The sequence below is a fragment of the Lathyrus oleraceus genome, chromosome 6 (assembly GCF_024323335.1).
Source record: "Lathyrus oleraceus cultivar Zhongwan6 chromosome 6, CAAS_Psat_ZW6_1.0, whole genome shotgun sequence".
Taxonomy (NCBI): domain Eukaryota; kingdom Viridiplantae; phylum Streptophyta; class Magnoliopsida; order Fabales; family Fabaceae; genus Lathyrus; species Lathyrus oleraceus.
Genome location: NC_066584.1, coordinates 101,948,564 through 101,970,042, shown reverse-complemented (window position 1 = coordinate 101,970,042; position 21,479 = coordinate 101,948,564).

Below are 21,479 nucleotides of genomic sequence, written 5' to 3'. Positions count from 1 at the left end.
TATATCACTGGCTGGGAAACAAATAGTTCGAGATCAAAGAAGAATGGTATCTTGAATCCATGGAGGATATAGACTCTGATTCAAAGAGTAAATTGGCATCTTAGTCAAAAAGAATAAATTAAATGTTTGGGGAAGATCCAAACAACTCTTGATTCATGAGGTGGAATGCTGCTATATCGTTCTAAAAGGATGTATATGGAGTCCAATGAGAAGAATATTTGATCTTAAAAAGATGGTCTTGATTGACGAATGAAGAATGATTGATTAATAAATAGGGTAGCTCACGAAGAATCTGAATTGTCCTTCCTACGTATCCTTACAGTGCAATAAGGAAGTCAGAGCTCTCGTAGTTTAGCCTACTAGGGTTGGCAACAAAATATTTGAGGCAAAATAAATGATTGATAGGATTGCCCAGAGGCAAAGCAAATTGCTTAACAAAGCAAAGACGTGGCATTAACCAATGATGGTAATCAATCACAAGGACAAATAAGATATGAATGGACTACACACAAGAGGATTTACAAAGCAAGAGATTCATCTAAGCACGGGAGGTCTTATAAGACGAACAATGAATAAGATATGATTGGCCTACACACGAGAGGATTTACAAGGCAAGCAATGAATAAGGGTTTGCCAAATCACAAGAGGACTAACGAGCCAAACAATGATTGAATGGAGTGGGCCTAAGCGTAAGAGGTCTGATAAGTCTCACGATGAATAAGGGTTTGCCAAAGCACAAGAGAATTGATAAGGCAAACAATGATTGAATGGATTGATTAGAATTTCAAGATTTGATCATAAGTGAATTGATCCAAAGGATATTTGAATGTTAAAGAGAGTGTGATTAATGATCCACTGAGGAGAAAATTATTGATGTGACATGGTGCTTTACTGTTGAAGTATTGAATGATATGATGCTTGCTTTGTATGAAGAAGACTTGGTAGTTTACTTGATTCGTATTGCACTAAAGTCTATGAATAAGGGAAAATGCTTTGAATAGCTAGGTCATATGCCCCGTACGCAAAGTCACTCTAGACAAGGGTAGGAAAAACTCCATCTCATCATTCCTTATTACTTATGGCTCATGGTGCATGATACTTCTCATAATTGACAATCTTATTGGAGAAGAATCTCCATTGCTGCTCCTTGTGTTAATGTTACTTTGTATGAAGAAGACTTGGTAGTTTACTCGATTTATATTGCACTAAAGTCTATGAATAAGGGCGAACACTTTGAATAGCTAGGGCATACGCCCCGTACGCAAAGTCGCTATAGACAAGGGTAGGAGAAACTCTATCTTATCATTCTTTATTACTTAAAGCTCATATCGTACAATTTGAATCGTATTTACCAAGTGTTGACATTTGATTTATCTTGTATAACCCGTTGCTTGATGTGACTGAGATATCTTGCATGAAAGACTGGTCTTGAAGCTTGGATATCAATAGCGGTAGAATTAATCCTATTAAGTGATCAAATGACTTTTGATCACTTGAATGGATTATGGGGTTATACATGATCAAAGGATTTAATTGATCAAATTTGCTATTTGAATCAGAGGGTTTGAATTAATTTGAACTCCATGGTTAATCCTAATTTAATGGTTAGAATTAAATTCACAAGCTACTCCTAAGGGGAACATGCAATGGTTAATCAAAAATTCGATTTAAAAATTCTAAGTCAAAATTTCTAAGGGAGCATGCAATGGTTATATGGCTAAAGTAGCAAAATAAGCCTTTAAGGGGCAAAATGGCCATTTCACAAAATCATGGATATTGAATTAAATCTATGAAAATTCTAATTGAAATCTAATTAGTTCTAATTCTCTAATTACAATTAATTATCAACATTTCTAAAAATTCTATTACTAATCCAAGCTTAGAATTTCTAAAAATCATAATCTAATAATCCTAAGATCATAAATAAACACAAGGAGAGAGGTGCAGAACCTGAACATGGAGTGCAAAATTCAGCAATAGGGGCTTTGGGCCCAATATAATAAGTCCAAATACAAGGAAGTGTAGTTGGGTTCAACAAGTATGTTACTAATCAAAACAGAGGTGTGGAAAGTAAAATATTGGGCTTAATGGCTAAGCCCAACTGAATTTGCCAAGGAAATGAGAGAAAAATTCAGCAACAATAATTCATCATCTTTACACACCAAATTCAATTTTTCATGTCAAAAGGAAACCACCACCGGAGCTTCGGCACCACCGCACGGGAGGCGACGAAGTTGGCCGGAATCAAGAAAAAACATTATTTTCATACTCCTCTCTACCTCTTCTATCCTAATATCTCATATATTCTAAATACAAGTTAATCAATTATAGAAATTGAGTCATTAAAGTCAAGAACCCTAAGCACAAAATCTAAAATTAAATGGGGATATAGGAGAATAAAACCACCAAACCTTGGGGTTTTGATTCTCCACCATATAAGCTACACTATGGTATCCAAAATTCAGCAAATAAGCAAGGATGAAAATTCACCGACCTGCAAGAAGGGAGCTTTGTTCCTGGAATTTGGTGTTGGAGATAAAGAAGATGAAGTGAAAACAAGAGGTATGCTACTTGGAATCTTTAATCTTCTACATCTGTTATGAACTCCTCCTCTTCTAGAATCGACTTTGAAAAATTTTGAGTCGAATTGTTGTTGTTGATGTTGATTATGTGAATGTAGGAATAGTGTTGAATGCAAGAGGTTTAGCTCAATTGATAACAAACTTGAATGTGAAACTTGCTCCAATGGTGATTTGAGCTTTGGTGTAGGGAGAGGAATTGGAGAAGATGAAGTGAGAGGAGAAAAGTTGAATTTGCAATGAGTAATTTGAGATAATGATCAAGTTCTGAGAGCTTTTCTTGTGTAATGAGAGTGATGTGTTTATATAGGTTACATGTTTGGTGCAAATGGAGGTTCGGAGTTAGTTTTGTGAGTCTTGGAATCGGTTAAATGAGGCTTGGAGTTAGTTGAATTGGTTTGGAGTTAGCTTGGGAAGTTTGGTGAATTGAAGTATTATGAGCTTAGTTCAATGTATCAATGATATGGTTGGTTGCTGCATAATTATGTAAAGATTTCAATGTGTATTTATGGAAACATTGGGAATGATTTGGAGTGCAAAAGAAACTGTGTTACTGCTGAAAAGTGCAACATTTTGACTTATTGTCCCAGGTGTAATCGATTACCCAAGACCTGGTAATCGATTACCATCATGCAAAATGGGTTTTTTGGCTACTGAAAGCAGTGTACTCGATTACCCAAACATGGTAATTGTTACCATCATGAAAAAATGGTCTGTTTGGCTACTAGAGGCAGGGTAGTCGATTACCCAAACTTGGTAATCGATTACCATCATTAAAAAAATGGTTTTTCCTTAGTTTTGATGTATGGGCTCATGTGTGAGGCATAATGACTTGACTTTCTTTCTTGTTCAATATGAAATCAACTTGAAACAAAAACTTTCAATGCATTTTTGAACATGTTTGAATGAATGAATGAAATGGAATTAATGGGTCATGGAATGACTTGATCAAGTGAACAATGAATTTGTATCAATGGGACTATAAATCAAAGCATGAATGAAATTTGACATTTAAATAAAACCATGAATATAATGGATGAGGTGGGACTGAAATAAGACTCATATCAAATGGATCATGAGACCATGAGGTCAATGAAACATGAATGGAAACATGCCTTGAATCAATCACATAACACCATGAATTAGGGTTTACTAGGTCAAAGTTCAAAGTTATGTATCAATAAAGAATCTCAAGCCAAGTGAGAAGTCAACTCGTGTGGTGCATAAATGCCATGAACCACAACCAGGGTTTCCACTACCTTAATTCAAACCATATGGTTCACAAACCTCAAATCCAAGGACTAGGGTTTTGATGAACTCTAGATCAGAAAGCAAAAACAGCAAAGCACCTGAATACCAATTATCCGTGATTAGGGTTTCAAACAAAGCCTAAAGCTCTACAGGAAAGACCTCAAACCATGGACCCACAATCAGGGTTCAGAAGTTAGGTTAATTATACAGAAGGTCAAACACAAGATCCCATAGGAGCAAAGTCAAGAATTAGGGTTTCAGACCATAAGGTGTGCAATACCATAATCTTCAAGCAAAGTCCTTGTTTTTACCAACCATAAACCTTGAATCTATGATGCATGTTAGCAGGTGTTAATCATGAATTAATGATGCACATGAATGAAATATGAATGAGTCTTAAGCCATAAGCCAGATGAGAAGCGAAAAGGGAGGGGAAATTTTGGGGTACAACAGCGGTAAATTCATGACTATTGAGCTATTAGTTAACTCAACGTCAATAAAACCAGAGTCTCCACCGCGCTTTTATTATTTTTAGGAAAAGGGAAAAAGTACGAACAAAACCCCAAAGATAAGAAGTTTTCAAATTAAAACTAATAAAATGTCAGAGATTACAGGTAAGGGGGTTGGTTACACAGAGGGAACGTATTAGAACCCAAAGTGTCCTAGGTACTCCTAGGGAGCCCTTTTTGTGTGTACTTGTTTTGGTTGAAAAAGATGTTTGTTTAAAAAATAGAATAAGGGTATGAGAAAATAATTCATTATTTATATTTTGTGTTTGATAGGACTTTTGGTCTTATGCCTACGTACCAACATAAATGAGGGATTAAAACCTCGTAGTTCATGGTAAAAATGTCAAAGATGGGTGGATTAATTTTTAACAAAAGCTTAAAAATCTTTTGTTATCAATGGGAGAATACTCAACCAAATATCCACCGATAATGAGGGTTTTAAAACACATAAGAGTGAAGACTTCAACTTGGATTAAACCAGCAAGTACGCCTCTAACCCCTAATAAATGGAAAGTCTTACACTCAACATATCATGGAATGGGAGAATTACATCTCAACCTAGGATAACTCAAATCTAAAAGTGCTTTATTTTGGAAAAGGTTAAAAGGAAAAAGACACCAAATGGACAAAATGATTAGATGAAGTTATTAGTTTTTTGTGGTCTTTTTTGAAAATAAAGTCAATATGATTAAGTCTTTTTACAAGTTTGATTAAGAAAATAGTTTGAAAATCTATGACATAAGGCCAAGGTTTCTACTCATTAAAATAAGTTTAAGTTGAAAAATAACAAACAAATAAGTTTTCGAAAATAAGAAAGATATTTTGAAATTAAAGAAGATGATTAAGAAAATAGTTTGAAAATCTATGACATAAGGCCAAGGTTTCTACTCATTAGAATAAGTCTAATTTGAAAATAACAAACAAATAAGTTTTTGAAAATGAGAAAGAGTTTTTGAAGTTAAAGAAGAAGGAGGTGGAGATGGAGATGCTATCCTAGACAAGATTAAGAGTTTTGAGTTGAAAATATCTAACCCATGGGAAGCATCCACAAGACAATAGTGTCAAATATAAACTTATTTGCTTTGGATTGTCAAGCAAAAAACAAAGCCACGATCATCCAAGCAATTAATAAGAAAATCAATGGTATCAAATAAGATAACCAATCATCCAAGCTAGCACTCCAAAGCAAGCAATCTTCAACGTCTTTTATGTGTATCAGATGAAAAATTCATCGAAAACATGCTCAAAGAGAAAAACATCAAATAATAACAAATAAGATCAAAATAACAATTCAGACAAAGAGAAATAGTGTATCAGATGAATGACGTTGGCCATGTTTTGATCTTAAATTAATTGCATTGCCTAAGTTTTCTTCCATAGCTCAGGAAATTAATAAAGATATTTAATAAAGGGATATCGGTATGTAACACATCAAACCTCGGGGATTCGATAGATAGTTGGTGTAATCTTAAAGATCAAAATATTCTTCAGTAGAAATTATTTATAAAAAGGACTTTGTCTCACACTCTCGTTTTTATTGACTCTGACCATACTCTTAAACCAGAATGCTTGGCGTTCGCGGTCTCATTATGAATTTAAAAGTAATTTTTGAATATGAATAAAGTATAATTAATCCTAAAACGCTCTCGCTGCGTTTAGGATTAATGCATAGTTTCAACTATCCGGTTAAAATCTCAAACTCTCGTTCTTATTCGTAACCTTTGTTTGCTTTGTACTCTCGTACGAAAAACAGTTTTGAATAAAACAAGAAACTAAATCCGGAAAATAACATTTTATAAAAGCCAACACCAATTATTTATGAATCACGTCGTTTCGACGGTCTTTACATACCGATACCTATGGGTTTAGTCGGACATGAATCCGGGAACAAACATGATATTCACATAATTAAGCATACAATAACGCATAAGTAATTAAAATGGAAATTAAAATAAAACCTGGAATATAGATCGAGAACTTGGAATGAATATTGATTCTTCAAATTAAACAATATCGACACACTTTGACAATCAAGTACACCGTTATAATCAAATTCAAATGCTTAAACAATAATTGCAATAGTCCCCGATATGGAGAATCTATCGCTTTTACAAGGTAGGAAACTGCCTAAGAAAAATCTAACAACAAGAATCTGACTGGAAAAAAAATGCCCCCCGTTCGTAAAAACTAACTTTCCCATATATACTCCCCACTCTCCTTAAAAGTAGCATTGAATTTCTACTAGTGGGGAGTGGTTGGTTGAAAAAGTAGGAGACGGTCGTGACGAAAAGAGTGGAGAAGAATAAGGAGGACCGGGTTGGTGGTGGCTGCGACAACCCTAATATGGTCCACGTGGTGGGCGCCACCTTCATAAAGTAGGGTGGACGCCACCTTAATATAGTGTGGTGGGCGCCACCATTTCCTAAAGCCTTATGGAGGGTGCCACGTGTAACACCTAAACCCCACACATAATTTATCGTATAAATCAAATATAAAATAAAACCATGTAGGGGTCACACATTCATAACACACATGACATGTTCCGTAACACGGGTTTCAACAGTAAATTTCAATACACACATTTGTAATAAGGATGTTTACACGACATCCTACTTATCTGAATCATACCTGGGATGTTTACATGACATCCTTCTCATCTGATCGGTATTATATATTCACAAAATAAGAAATTCATAACTTGTCATTGCATGATCACTTCCATTTTAAAGTATCATCACAGCGGAATTATCATCACAATTATGGAAGATAAAGCAAGTAATAACATCTAGTCTCAACTTAAATTGCAATAACAAAATAAGAGAGTTCTAATCAATCAACTCAACATCTTAAGAATTCTCAACAACAAAGTTAGTCTTATGACTTCAACATGATCAAACATAAGGAATAAAGTAAGCGTTTAACCCAACCCGATGTTACATGATCAGAGCAAGGTACCACTAGTAAAAGCGACAAAATAAAGAAGTAATCCAAGAGCTACCTTCCACTTACTTCAGCAATACTACTCTTGAGTATCTGCATGATGCCCATGTAAAGGCAACATTCAAACAAAAGGGGTGAGAATTCATTTCAATAATAATGATATAGAATGAAGAATATAGTACAACATCTACATAATCATGCACAACAATATATCACATTATTACATCTAAATCATAATCAACATCATATACGACAACTTCTCAATTATCATAAACATCATACAAAACCACATCTCATTTATCATTAACATCATATGCAACAACATCTCATTCAACAACACATTAATAACAACCAATACAAATGCAACACTTATGCAATGTATTCAACACCGACTCAACATGCACATGGTACTAAAATGAACACTCAGGTTCATCTGACTCCATGATCCCCACCATAGGATTGATTCACTCTTGGAATAGGAGCACACGAAAATCACTACCATCACCATAGGTAACGCTTCACTAATCCCCCATAATAGGAATTAGCTACTCGCACCCGATCCATCACCATGGGATCGAGGCTCACCAAAAATCGTTACCATTAACACATGTAACAGTTCACTAATCCCTCATAATAAGAATTAGCTACTCGCACCCGATCCATCACCATAGAATCGAGGCTCACCAAAATTGGATTGAAGCTCGTACGCCAAGATGCATGACTCTCAAATAACATGCATTAACACAATAAGGTTCACCTAAAGGATCCTCACACACATCTCATCATTTATGAATCACACCATTCATCATGCAACAAATAATTAATGTTACCACATGAATAATAACAACAACTCATCAACATCTTAACATCATCGACATAACAACATAATTATCACACAATGATATTACAACAATGCAATGATTCATCAACCAAACATATTAACCAATATATTTATCAATATCGTAGGCATGTGAATATTATTCAAACATATCAACAATCACTACCATGTTTTAGGTCTGAGCGTTAGCTTTCTAACACTTCAAACTCCATCAAAATCGGACTTACGAAATGAAAGTTATGACCAAAATCGTCAGGATGTGTCAACAATTCATTAATCGAACGTAAGAAGAAAAAATTCACCAACACAGTAGGCATAGGAATAATACTCAATCAATTCACTTATCACTATCATATTATATATCTTAGAGTCACTTTTCTAATGCTTTAAACCACAACCCAAAATGATTCACGAGTTGAAAGTTATGATCAAAACCGTGCACGAAGGCGTTACTAAAAAGTTGTTGTTTTCTAAATTTTTCGACATAATTTTCATCTTCTTCAACCCTAAAAACGTCCATGAAATAATCTCCAAAACTATTTTATTCTTGAAACAAAGTTACAGCTCTCTCTTTCAGATATCCAATGCTTCAAACGACACTCGATTTGGACTTACGGATAAAAAGTTATGGCTAAAATGATTTCGACCAAAAAACACAATAAAAGGCTCGCGATTGTGACGGACAGAATGCAGAATTTTCTGCGTTTTTCATCGTTGGAGGCCTTCCGGACCTCCGATTTTGATTTCGTAAAAAGCTAAACGTTCAGGAAATTACAACCCATGCAATACTATAATCATCTAAGATTAATTTACAGTTTTAACATAATTAAATCATCTAATCATTGTTTCAAGATTATGCCTAAAACCTTCAAAATTGCAATAATGGTGAATATAAGTTCAATCATCAAAATAGAAAACTATACACATATAAGACATATGAAATTTATCATATAATCATCATAGCATCCAAATTCAAAATTATGAATCAAAACACTCAACCCTAAGGAGGTTAAGGGTTCCTCCATCCTATCATTTTATCATACCCTTTACTATTGGAACAAGTTCTCACCCTTACCTTAGATTTTCCAACCAGATGCACACTTTAAGCTATAACAATAGAGTTTTCTTTTAGCCTTATCACTTGCCTATTCTCACCATAAAATTCTATTTTACATAAAACCCTCCAAACTCTCTTACTAACCTTTTTATCATTAACCTAATCCCCCACAATTAGGAACTTCCACCATCGCCCTCACTTATTATATTATTTACCACCATACCCCTCTTGACTCTAATTTTCTTTTAATAAAATAATACTAATAAAATTCTTCTTTTTCTCCATATTATTTCTACTCTTCTATTTTATTTCAACCAATTAAATAAAATAGTTATAGGTTAATTATTAAAAATTCTCATTATCCCCATTAAATAAGTAAAATAACTAAATTTCATTATTTAATTAAGATGCTCATATTCTAGTGATTTTTATTTATTTAATTAATTAATTCAAATAAAACACTATTTATTTCAATCACTAATTAAAATTCTAATTAATTATCAACAACTATACCAAACTCTTACTCCCTCCATACTTCTATTTCAAGGATACCTACCCCCCACAATCATACACAATTAATTTAAAACACTCATTAATCATATAAAAATCTAAATAATTCAAATTAATTAATTAATTAAATTTGGGGTGTTACAACTCTCCCCTACTTAAGAAATTTTTGCCCTCGAAAACTACTTGAGGAAAATAGAGTCGGATACGACTCTTTCATCTGCTTCTCACGTTCTCAAGTCATGCTCCCACCAGCTAGTCCACCCCAAACTACCTTCACTACGGCAACCTCTTTACCATGAATCGGTTTCACTTCCCGATCCTCTATCTGCACAGGTGATACATCAACAATCGGATTATCTCACACCTACACATCATCCACTTGGATCATATGAGATGGATCCGAAATATATCTCCTCAATTGAGACACGTGAAACACATCATGAAGATTAGCAAGCAGCGACAGCAAAACAATCCTATAGGCCACCCCCCCTATCCTCTGTAAAATCTGATACCGGCCAACAAAACGTGGTGTGAGCTTTCGAGACTTCAAAGCTCGACCAACACCAGCTACCGGCGTAACCCTCAAAAACACGTGATCTCCCTCTTGGAACTCGAGCGCTTTCCTCCTCTTGTCATGGTAACTTTTCTGACGACTCTACGATGCTTCCATCTTTTCTTGGATCATCTTGATCTTTTCAGTCGTCAAGTGAACAATCTCAGGTTCGAGCACAAAATGTTCTCCTGACTCATACTAACATAAATAAGTTCTACATCTCCTACCATACAACGCCTCATATGGTCCATTTTGATACTATAATAGAAACTGTTGTTGTAGGTAAACTCAATCATTGACAAGTAGTTATCACAAGTACCTCCTTGTTTTAACACATAAACCCTCAATAGGTCCTCAAAAGATTGGACAATCCTCTTTATTTGACTGTCCGTCTATGTAAGATAAGAAGAACTCAACTTCAACTTAGTACCCAAAGTAGCCCGCAGACTCTCCCATAACCTCGATGTAAATCTCGGATCTCTATCTGATACAATACTTGAAGGATTACCATTCAACTTCACAATATCATCAATATACAATTCATTCAACTTCTGCAAAGGATAATTGTCCTCGTTGGTACAAAATGAGTCGATTTGGTCAATTTATCCATAATCACCCATATTGAATCGCATCCCTTTGAAGTCTTAGGAAAAACTGTTACAAAATCCATGGAAATACTATCCCATTTCCACTCTAGAATATTCAATGGTTACATCAGACCCAACAACTTCTGATGTTTGATCTTTGACTTCTGGCAGGTCAAACAAGCATACACAAATTCGACAACCTCTTTCTTCATTCCTGACCACCAAAACATCTTCAAATCTTGATACATTTTTGTAGCATCATGATGAATACTAAATCCACTTCTGTGACCCTCCTCAAGAATACTCCTCTTAAATTTGGGTACATCAGAAACACAAATTCTATCTCTGAACATCATCACACCATTTTCATCAACTCGGAAATCACATTCGCTACCTTGGTCGATTAATGTGAGACGATCTATCAAACTCAAATCAAATCTTTGACCTTATCTGATCTCTTTAAGGATACCACTCGTCAACTTCAACATACCCCATTTCACACTGTTAGGAGTTTCTCCGCCCACTAACTCATATCTTTGAATTGCTCAATCAATTCTAACTCTCGAGCCATAAGCATCGACCTGTGTAAAAACTTCTTACTCATCACATCAACTACAATATTAGCTTTACCCGAATGGTAACTCAAATTAAAATCATAATCCTTAAAAAGTTCAAGCTATCTCCCCTGCCTCATGTTTGACTCCTCTCATCAAATAAATATTTCAAACACTTGTGATCAATGAACACTTCGAATTTGGATCCAAATAGGTAGTGCCTCCAAATCTTCCACATGAATACCAATGTTGTCAACTCAAGATCATGCGTAGGATAATTCCTTTCATGAAATCTCATCTGACTCTAAGCATAAGCCACAACTTGACCATTTTGCATCAACACGCCTCCTAGGCCCATCTTCGAAGCATCACAAAATACAACAAAGGACTCACTTGGATTCGTCGAAATCAAAATTGGAGCAGCCATCAACTTCTTCTTGAGTTCCTGAAAACTCTTTTCACAATGCACATCTCAAACATACGCTAGACCCTTTCGAGTCAACTAAGTTGACAACAATGCTAAATTTAAAAAACCTTTAATGAACTTCCTGTAGTAACCAGTCAATCCAAGAAAACCTTCTAATCTCAATGGCATACTTCAGAGTCTCCCATTGTAACACGACATCTATCTTTAATAGATTCACAACTAAACCACTACTAGAATCACATGATCAAGGAAACTCACTTTCTTTAACCATAACTCGCATTTGGAAAAACTTTGCGTACAAATGGTTCTCTTTCAATGCCTACAATACAATTCTCAGATCACTCACACCCTCATACTACAATCATTCTTCTGTTACTAATAACACTGACACACCCCACGGAGAAACACTTGGTTGAACAGACTTCTTATGAAGCAAATCTTCTAGTTGCTTCTTCAATTCCCTAACTCTAAAGAAGACACCCTATAAGGAGTCATCGACACCAGACTAGTACTAGGTACTAAGTCTATAGAAAATTCCACTTTGCACTCTAGAGGCAAATCACTGATGTCTTCAGGAAACACTTCAGGAAATTCACACACTCCAGGAAGATCACGAACAACTCCCTGTCCTCTAGCTTCCAACGAAGCTAACATAACAAACACTTGTTCCATATCCTTCACGGGTTCTCTCATTTGCTTAGCTGATACAAACATCAACTCTTCACCTCTATCAAATTCAAATTCACGCTCTTGAGACAAGTCACAAATATCTTTAGGAAAACATCAATAATCACACACCACTGGCATAACACTAGTCATCACACTTCTCTCTACTCTCCGAGAAACAACACTAACCATACCTGGTCATTTTCCCTAAAGACTTCCCAACTGAACTGGCAGACAGGAATCTCGAATCCACATCATCTTCAATGTTAGGAACTGTAAGACCCTAATTTTGACCCTAAGATCCCTCAGGGCATCATAACATTGCTCATTTGCATTTTGCCTCAAGGATCATAACATCTTGGCTCCTTAACCCTAGGGTTGGGACTTGTGTGGGTGGTTTGAGACCACCAAGCATGCTTGTATTGTATATTATTGCTTTTCTTATTTATTTTTACTAACCAAAAGCACAAAAATATGTCACTAACTTGTTTTGTTTTGAAGCTTGAGCAATCATGTGATCCAAGGCTCCTATGAGACTCCTATACCCAATAAAATGGACAAATGAAGATGAAAGCAAGCATGACAATTATTCACAAATCTCTCAATCATCATATATGCCTCCCAAGTATCTCAATTTGTCAATTTGATCAAGATAACCCAAAGGGCTTGAGGATTGTTTCCCAAGGAAACCCTAATTCAACTGTGCATTAATTGTGCCTTGCTCATGAAGCAACCTCAACCCATGGTAAAATACAATCAAGGGAAGTTCTTTAATTCATCATCTTATGCATATAATAGCCTATGTGAGGCCTTTCAATCATTCATTCATCAAGATTTGAAGTTTGGACTTGAGAAGTTGATCAGTCAAATCATCTAACTATTTTGAAATCCACTGAGACCTAAATTTTGATGTGTTGGTAAAATTATGATGACCCCAAGATAAAAATTGTTCTTAAGAACCATATGAATAACTTTCATGTTCATCAAAAATCCATTTGAAACTTGGAAGGTCATCATTAATTTCAAAACATTATAGGTCATTTTGACTGAAACCCTAATTTTAGGTCAACTTCCCAAGGACATAACTCCTTCTTTTTTTTATTATTTTGAGTTGATACAAAGTTCATTGGAAATTTTAAGATGTCTACTTCAATTGTTATGTTGGACAAAATTTTATAGTCCTAAAATAAATACATGTGATAATACAAAACATTATAGGTCACTTTGGACCAAAGCCATTGAATCTTGAAAAAGTCCAACTTCAAGTGCCCATACTTTTCTCATAAAAAAATCCAAATAATGCAAAATTTAAGTCCAAATTGATTTTCTTGAACATATATACAACTTTGATGTTGAAGGTTTTGTCATTTGAGGCTTGTATCATTGAAATAGAAGGGCTTGAAGTTGGTCATTTTTGGCAAAATTTTCAAATACATGTTTTGTACCTTGAACTTCATGGCTAGTTTTCAATATTTTCCAAACTCCAAATGGATTTTTGTTCAACATAGCCTTTGTTCCTTATTTCAATACCTTTCCGACCATTACTCACATGCCTATGTTTCAATTTTCCAAATGTGATTTTCGAAGAGGTGAAGCATTATGATCAATTATGCATTTCATGTTAAATCTCCATGCACAATCCAATGCCTTGCAATCTGCATGTTCAATTCACTTTGGTTGATGTTCAGCACTCATTTGCAATTCCTTTTGGGCCTCACATGCGTCTGTACAAGCCCATGCATGGAGGACCCAACTTCATGCACACACGAGTTTTCCACCTCCTTGCATCCGCTATGGCTATAAATAGAAGGCATTGCTTCATTCAAATGGTAACCTGAAGGCGCCTGAACCTCTGCTAAAGTGATTCCCTAACCTTTCACCAAAGGAATTTGCATTTTCACTTTTCATTTTCAAGTGTGATTTTCAACAATATCAGTTGATTATCATCACTAATTCCTAAGCCTAGCTCTCATACCAAGCATCCAGATCAAGCTGCAAGCAAAGGATTGGTCGAATTATGCTCTTGAAAGCTGCTCTACAAAGGTTTACACCTCATCTGTTTTTCTTTGAATCTCCTTTATTTTGTGCATTGCTTGTGTTGGTTTGCATTTCTGAAGTCCTCATGTGAGAGGCAATCGATTGGTGGTTTTAATTTTGAGAATTGGTTAACTTCAGATTGAACACCTCATTTTTCAACCTCAGATTTCTTCTTCTATAAGGATCTTGAGTGAAAACTAAGGTTATAGGAGTGATGTACATCACCTCAACTTTCGTTTGGTATATGGATCGCGTGTTTTAGTTGAGGTTGTAAAACCTGCAACTGGTGGCCGGAGCTGGCCTTCTCACTGGAGAAGACGGTGGTTTCCACCACCGTCCCACGCGTTTGAATCTTGGCCATTGGATGTTGATTCCCAGATTTAATCCTAGCCTTGCTTTGTTATGACTTTCTTTAATACATGGTGCCACGCTGTTGACTAATGTGTACAATGCGCGCGCGCTTCCTAGCCATGTGATGAGCCATGTCAATTAATGAGGTTGGATCTGATGCCTCTGGATTTTTCTATTTTCTTAATTTCTATTTTAATTTCTTTCAATCCATTTATTTTCAAAAATTCATAACTTCTTTATTTGGAATCACAAAAACATGGGACCAATTGCAAAAAAATTCTCTTAAATTCTAGTTTCATAAACATGGAACAATAGTTTCTTATCTATTGTTGTGCCTTTAAGAAAAGGAACTTCTTCATTTGCGTCCTACAATGATGCGAAGTTGGCCATTGAGCATGGCGGAACTACTGGTTTAAGACAAATGATCAAGTTGGAAGACAATAAATCTCGGGCTGGCATAGGGTACTCTTTAGGCACTTTCAATGAGCATGGGCTGTTTCAGAGTGGAGGTTTCATCCACACGGTCGAAGACCAAGAGGCTGGTGTTATAGTGGAAGATGATACAAAGGAAGATTCTGACAACTTTGTCATCCCTAGAGGAGTCTGCAATAATTGGGTCGTTGTTGATGTTCCAACAGTTGTCCATAAGTCCATGTAATATGTTCACTTTTGTTTGAAAACCCTTCTCCCATGCCAAAAGGAGAAGTGATGACATTGTTGGCACATTAATACAATGATATTCATTCAATAATTACATGTTAAATGTTTGTTTTTCCAAATTATTTTCACTTTTTGCTTTTTGCATGAAATTGGTGATCACTAAAAAACCCTAAAAAGAGAATAAAATCAATCTTTTCATCTGCATAATGATTTGCTTTGTTTGAAATCTGAAATCTCTTTTATATCTCAAAATCATTATGCAGGTTGATCAAACCCGTTGAACATAATGATCCAAAACCATCTCCCAACTTTGAGTTCCCTGTATTTGAGGCAAAGGAAGATGATGTTGAAGATATTCCTGATGAGATCACCCGTCTACTTGAGCACGAAGAGAAGATCATTCAGCCGCATCTTGAGAATCTGGAAACAGTCAACTTGGGGTCTGAGGATTGTGTTCATGAAGTGAAGATTGGGGCACTCCTGGAAGAGTCTGTGAAGAAGGGGTTGATTGTGTTGCTACGAGAATATGTCGACATCTTTGCCTGGTCATATGAAGACATGTCTGGTCTAGATACTGATATCGTGCAACATTTCCTGCCTTTGAAGCCTGAGTGTGTGCCTGTGAAGCAGAAGCTCAGAAGAACTCATCCCGATATGGCAGTGAAGATTAAAGAAGAAGTTCAGAAGCAAATTGATGCTGAGTTTCTGGTGACTTCTACTCAATGGGTGGCCAATATTGTGCCCGTGCCTAAGAAAGATGGAAAAGTCCGAATGTGTGTGGACTATAGAGACTTGAATAAAGCTAGTCCGAAAGATGATTTTCCTCCACCACACATTGATATGTTGGTAGATAATACAACTAAATTCAATGTCTTCTCATTTATGGACGGATTTTCCGGTTATAACCAGATTAAAATGGCACCCGAGGATATGAAGAAGACAACATTCATCACACTTTGAGGAATATTCTGTTATCGAGTGATGCCCTTCGGTTTGAAGAACGACGGAGCCACGTATCAACGAGCTATGACTACCTTGTTTAAGGATATGATGCACAAGAAGATTGAGGTATATGTTGATGATATGATTTCAAAGTCGAAAACGGAAGTTGAACATGTAGAACACTTGTTAAAGCTTTTTCAATGTTTGAGGAAGTACAAACTACGTCTGAATCCGAACAAGTGTATATTTGGAGTCCGTTCCGGCAAGTTATTGGGCTTTATTGTCAGTGAAAGAGGTATTGAGGTTTATCCTGCCAAGGTCAAAGCAATACAAGAGATGCCTGCTGTCGCATCTCGAAAAATACGATTCCTCGCGATGGTCGCGGAAAAATTATGTTCGAATAGAGTCGCCACCGAACTTTATTTATCCCAACAAAGGGATAGGAAAATATCGATAAAACCTTTAGGAAATGGAATAATGGTCATCGCAACCATATTCGGATTCGGGAGTGGATTACGTAAGGGGAAGGCATTAGCACCCTTTACGTCCATTGTACTCAACGGGAACCTTTTAGTTCTACTTTGTGTTTTGAGTGTTAATTTTTGTTTGTTTGTTATCTTTGGGTTATAAAATATTAAAAATAGAAATGGATGAGAACCTCAAAAAGGGAAAGGGGAGGTTTTTTTTATTAGTGTGCTCGCGAAGATACAGTAATCTCCTGCCTACGTATCCTTATGGTAATAAGGAAATCAGAGCATTCGTAGTTCGGGAAACTACGGTTGGTTAGTGTCTTTTAGTGAACAACTGTTTAGATTGCATTCTAAAGGCTAAACGCTGGCTTGTCTACTCTCGGCAGAGGCTTAAGTACTAGTTTGTTGTGCTCATTAGAAAGGATTAACAATGTTCTTTCTGAAAAGAGTTTTGGTCACACCGAGGTGACAAGTTGAATTAATGTGTTTGATGTTTTGATTGGTTAAGATGTTTTGATCGCACGAGGGCGCAGAAGATATATATTTGATGTGTTGAGACATTTTGTTGGATGACGATTACTCGGATATTCGAGTAAGACAACTCGTATCCTAACAGTCGAGAAAGGGAATAGAAGACTCTAGACCACCTTCTTTTTCATCCTTAATTATAGAAAGGAGTTGATAATAATTAAGGTATTTTTGAATGGATGACGAATACTCGGATAATCGAGTAAGACAACTCGTATCCTAATAATCGGGAAAAGGAATAGAAGACTCTAAACCACTTTCTTTTTCATCCTTAATTATAGAAAGGAGTTGATAATAGTTAGGGTGTTTTGAATGGATGACGAATACTCGGATAGTCGAGTAAGACAACTCACATCCTAATAGTCGGGAAAGGGGAATAGAAGACTCTAGACCACTTTCTGTTTCATCTGAGTAATTATGAAAATAAGTTTATGTATGGTTGACGTATTTTAGAATAAACGGCAAGTACTTGAATGACTGAATAAGACAACTCATATCCAAGCATTTGAGAAGAGGAATTGAAAACTCAAGACCATCTCCCTTTTCGTATAATTTTGATTGATTTATTAATTAGAGGAAAAATGACAATCGTTTGACTGACCGAGTAAGAGAACTCGTATTCAAACAATTGAGGAGAAAAGTTGAAAACTCAAAGTCATCTCCCTTTTCATTTCTTATTACAAAAATGATTCGCTTTGATTGTGTTTAGGCGGATTTAGAAATGACAACTATTTGACTAACCGGGTAAGAGAGCTCGTATTCAAATAATTGAGAAGAGGAGTTGAAAACTCAAAACCATCCCCCTTTTCATTTCCCAAATGAAATGGTATTTTATTGTGATTAGATATTTTAATTTAATTTGGATAAAAATGCTCGACATTGGATCGAAGTTTTAAGTTTGTGCTTTGTGAATAAATTGGATTTTATTTAGTGAATCAATCATCTACTCGAGTAATTAATAACTGAATAGGTCTCATTGTAAGAAAGCCCAAGAGTAAGCTATGTGAGGTTGATGGCGATGCCAAGAGCAATCGACTTACAAGGATATGGAAATGGGCTCGATTGTATCAAGAGTTGCTTGATTTTTATCATGGTTTTGGATTGATGATGAAATCGAATGAAATCGAGTTTGTATTATGAAATGATAGTGAAACTGTGAGTGTGGAATAAGTCGATCAATATTCAACAAAATTAATCGATTAAAATTTGATGACCTTGATTAATTAGGCTAATTTAAAAATAATTATCAAAATTATTTGATTAAAAATTAAAGTAATCAAATAATCATGTTAATTAAATTTAATTAGCAAAATTAACTAATCAAACAAACTTTAGTTAGTTAATTAATTAAATCAATGAAATAAGGAGAGGAAAAAATAAAAAAAAACCAAAGCAACAAAAGGGGTGCAATCAGTTACAAATGGGCATCAACATACAAAGTACTGACGGAAGGCCCATGCATACCTTAACATGATTTGAAGCGTTTTAACATATATTAAATAGATTAGTAATAAGCTATAATTAAAAAAAGGAGCTGGTAGATCAAATTAAAGTTCTCATAATAACATTTAATTTGAATACTGGGTATACTCTTATCATACTCAAATTTACAGTTGAAAACATAAAATTGCATATTCTGAAAAACCAGAAAACGGTGCATTGCTTATTAACGGAATGGAAATGATCCAAAGAGAAACTTCAATCCAACATTTGATATTTGACGTTCTTAAGTATGGATTGGTAGATGGAACTTTGCAAATGAGACTCTAATATAAATTTATGTGCATAATTTATTTCACAATAGATACAAACGCAAACCTCTATGGACACCGGATGCACAAATGATGATACAGATATGAAACAACTTCATAATTATATGAAAACACCACCATAAAGCACTACAAATAGAATACACAACCAAAAAGAAACCACAAAGCTCAATGAAATGAAATGGAAAGCATATAACTCAAAGCAAATGACTAGATAAATTACAATAGTATGCAAAAAGATGAACCAAAACGTTACCGTCTGAGTTTTACTACTGCTGCGTTTGAACTTGTTGTTGTGTAACAGAGAGCTCGCCTGAGATTGTGGTTGTAGCAAGGTGTCTCTTGCGGTGTTTAAGGTTTCTCATATGAGGTGTGTCACTGGTGGCTTGTGACATTGTTGCCGTTTCCATAAACGTCAGCCGAAACAACTCAAATCCGCTCCTTAAACTTTGTGAGACGGCATTCGGCAAAGTAATTTGATATAGGAAATGTCGCGGAGTGTGAACGGTTTGGTGGTGTTCGTCGGAACGGCGGAAGGAGGTTGTTTGGACGGAGGAAGATTCACAGGGTGTGTTGGTTTGCATGGTTTAAAGTCGGGCGGTGGGGGTGTGTGGCCGGAGTTGTTGACACGATTTGTGTTGTCGTCGTGTGAGCATTTTGGAGGCGAATCGGTTGCAAATCGAAACTTAAGGAAGGTTGTAAGGAGGAGGATCGGTTGAAAAAGGGGATTTGTGTTGGTTGACGGTAGAGATCGGAAGAAGGGAGGTGACGATTTGAAGGGTGAAGAATGGTGAGGTTTAATGATGATGGTGGTGTGGAGTTGTTATCGGAGCGGAGTACCGGCGTGAGGAAGGTTTTGGCGACGGTGGTTATGGGTAGAGAAACCGTTATAAGCGGTTGTGTAAGAGTGCAGAAGTGGATCGGAGTCGAATGAGTCCATATCGGAATCAGACTCGAAATCGGTGGAAATGAAGAGAGATTGGAGAGTGGAAGAAAACCAATCGTGATGGGTTTGGTATACGGCAGGCTTATCGTCGTGTTTCATGTGAACTATGAACGTTTTTTGGACGGTGATGATTGGCATTGTGAAAATAGCGTATCGAGAAGGAAACAGAAGATGGTGGTGAAAACAGAACCCATAATATGGGTTCGAAACATAACAAAAAAAGATAAGAGAATAGAAATGTTAGGTTAGATTTGATTAATTAATGGTTAAATAATCATGGAGAAGGAGAATAAGCTAGAAGGGAAGAGAAGATGAGAGTGGCCGTTGAGAGTGGGTAGTCTTTTATTACTTTTTCTTTTCTTTTTTTTAATATTATTTTTTGTTACCGTTGGAAGAAGAGAGTTTTCTTTTATTTTCATTTTTTAAAATTATTATTCAATTTATTTCTAAATTCTGATTGGATAATAACATGTACATGGATTGTGAACTTAGACCCTTGATTAATTTGAATCAACGATTCAGATTGAATCAAAGAAGCACACCAAGAAACACACATTATTTAAATAAATCAAAATGTATATAATGCATTTTTTAGATGACTTAATCGATTTAAAACAATTTTAATCAATTGAATCAAATAAAATTCACAACTTTTTAAATAACCTTGATAAAATTAAAATAATAACATGGAAAATTTTATTTATTCAATCTGACTATTTTGACTAAAGAACAAAATTAAAACGACTAAAAATGAATAAAATTCGGGCAAAAATTTGCTCGAAAAATTAAATCGGATGCATGAGAATGATCAGTGCAAAATATACTTATTGAAAAAATACAGCGTTTCTTCAAATTCTGAAATAAATTTTCACCGGTTAAAAGGCTCATGCGGGTCAAAACGCAACTGAAACAGCTGCTGAAAAATACAACGAGCACACCAGGTTAAACTACACGAACTGTAGATTAATAATACTGGTGTCTGTAATTTTAATTCTGAAACTTTTTACCCGCTGACTTTACATGTTCTTGAGAAATGATTTAACCAATTTGTCTGTATTTTCAATAAATTTATTCTGAATGATATTTTAGGTTTTATTCATGATGAAATGCATGTCATGCTGTGCGTATGATGAAAATTAAAAATGAAATTAGATTTACGAAAATTTAAATATGGTCGGACAAAATTGGGGTATGACATCTGCGCCCAAAATTGAGAAGCAAGTCCGAGGTTTTCTTGGCCGCTTGAATTATATTTCCAGATTTATATCCCACATGACTGCCACATGTGCGCCAATATTCAAGCTC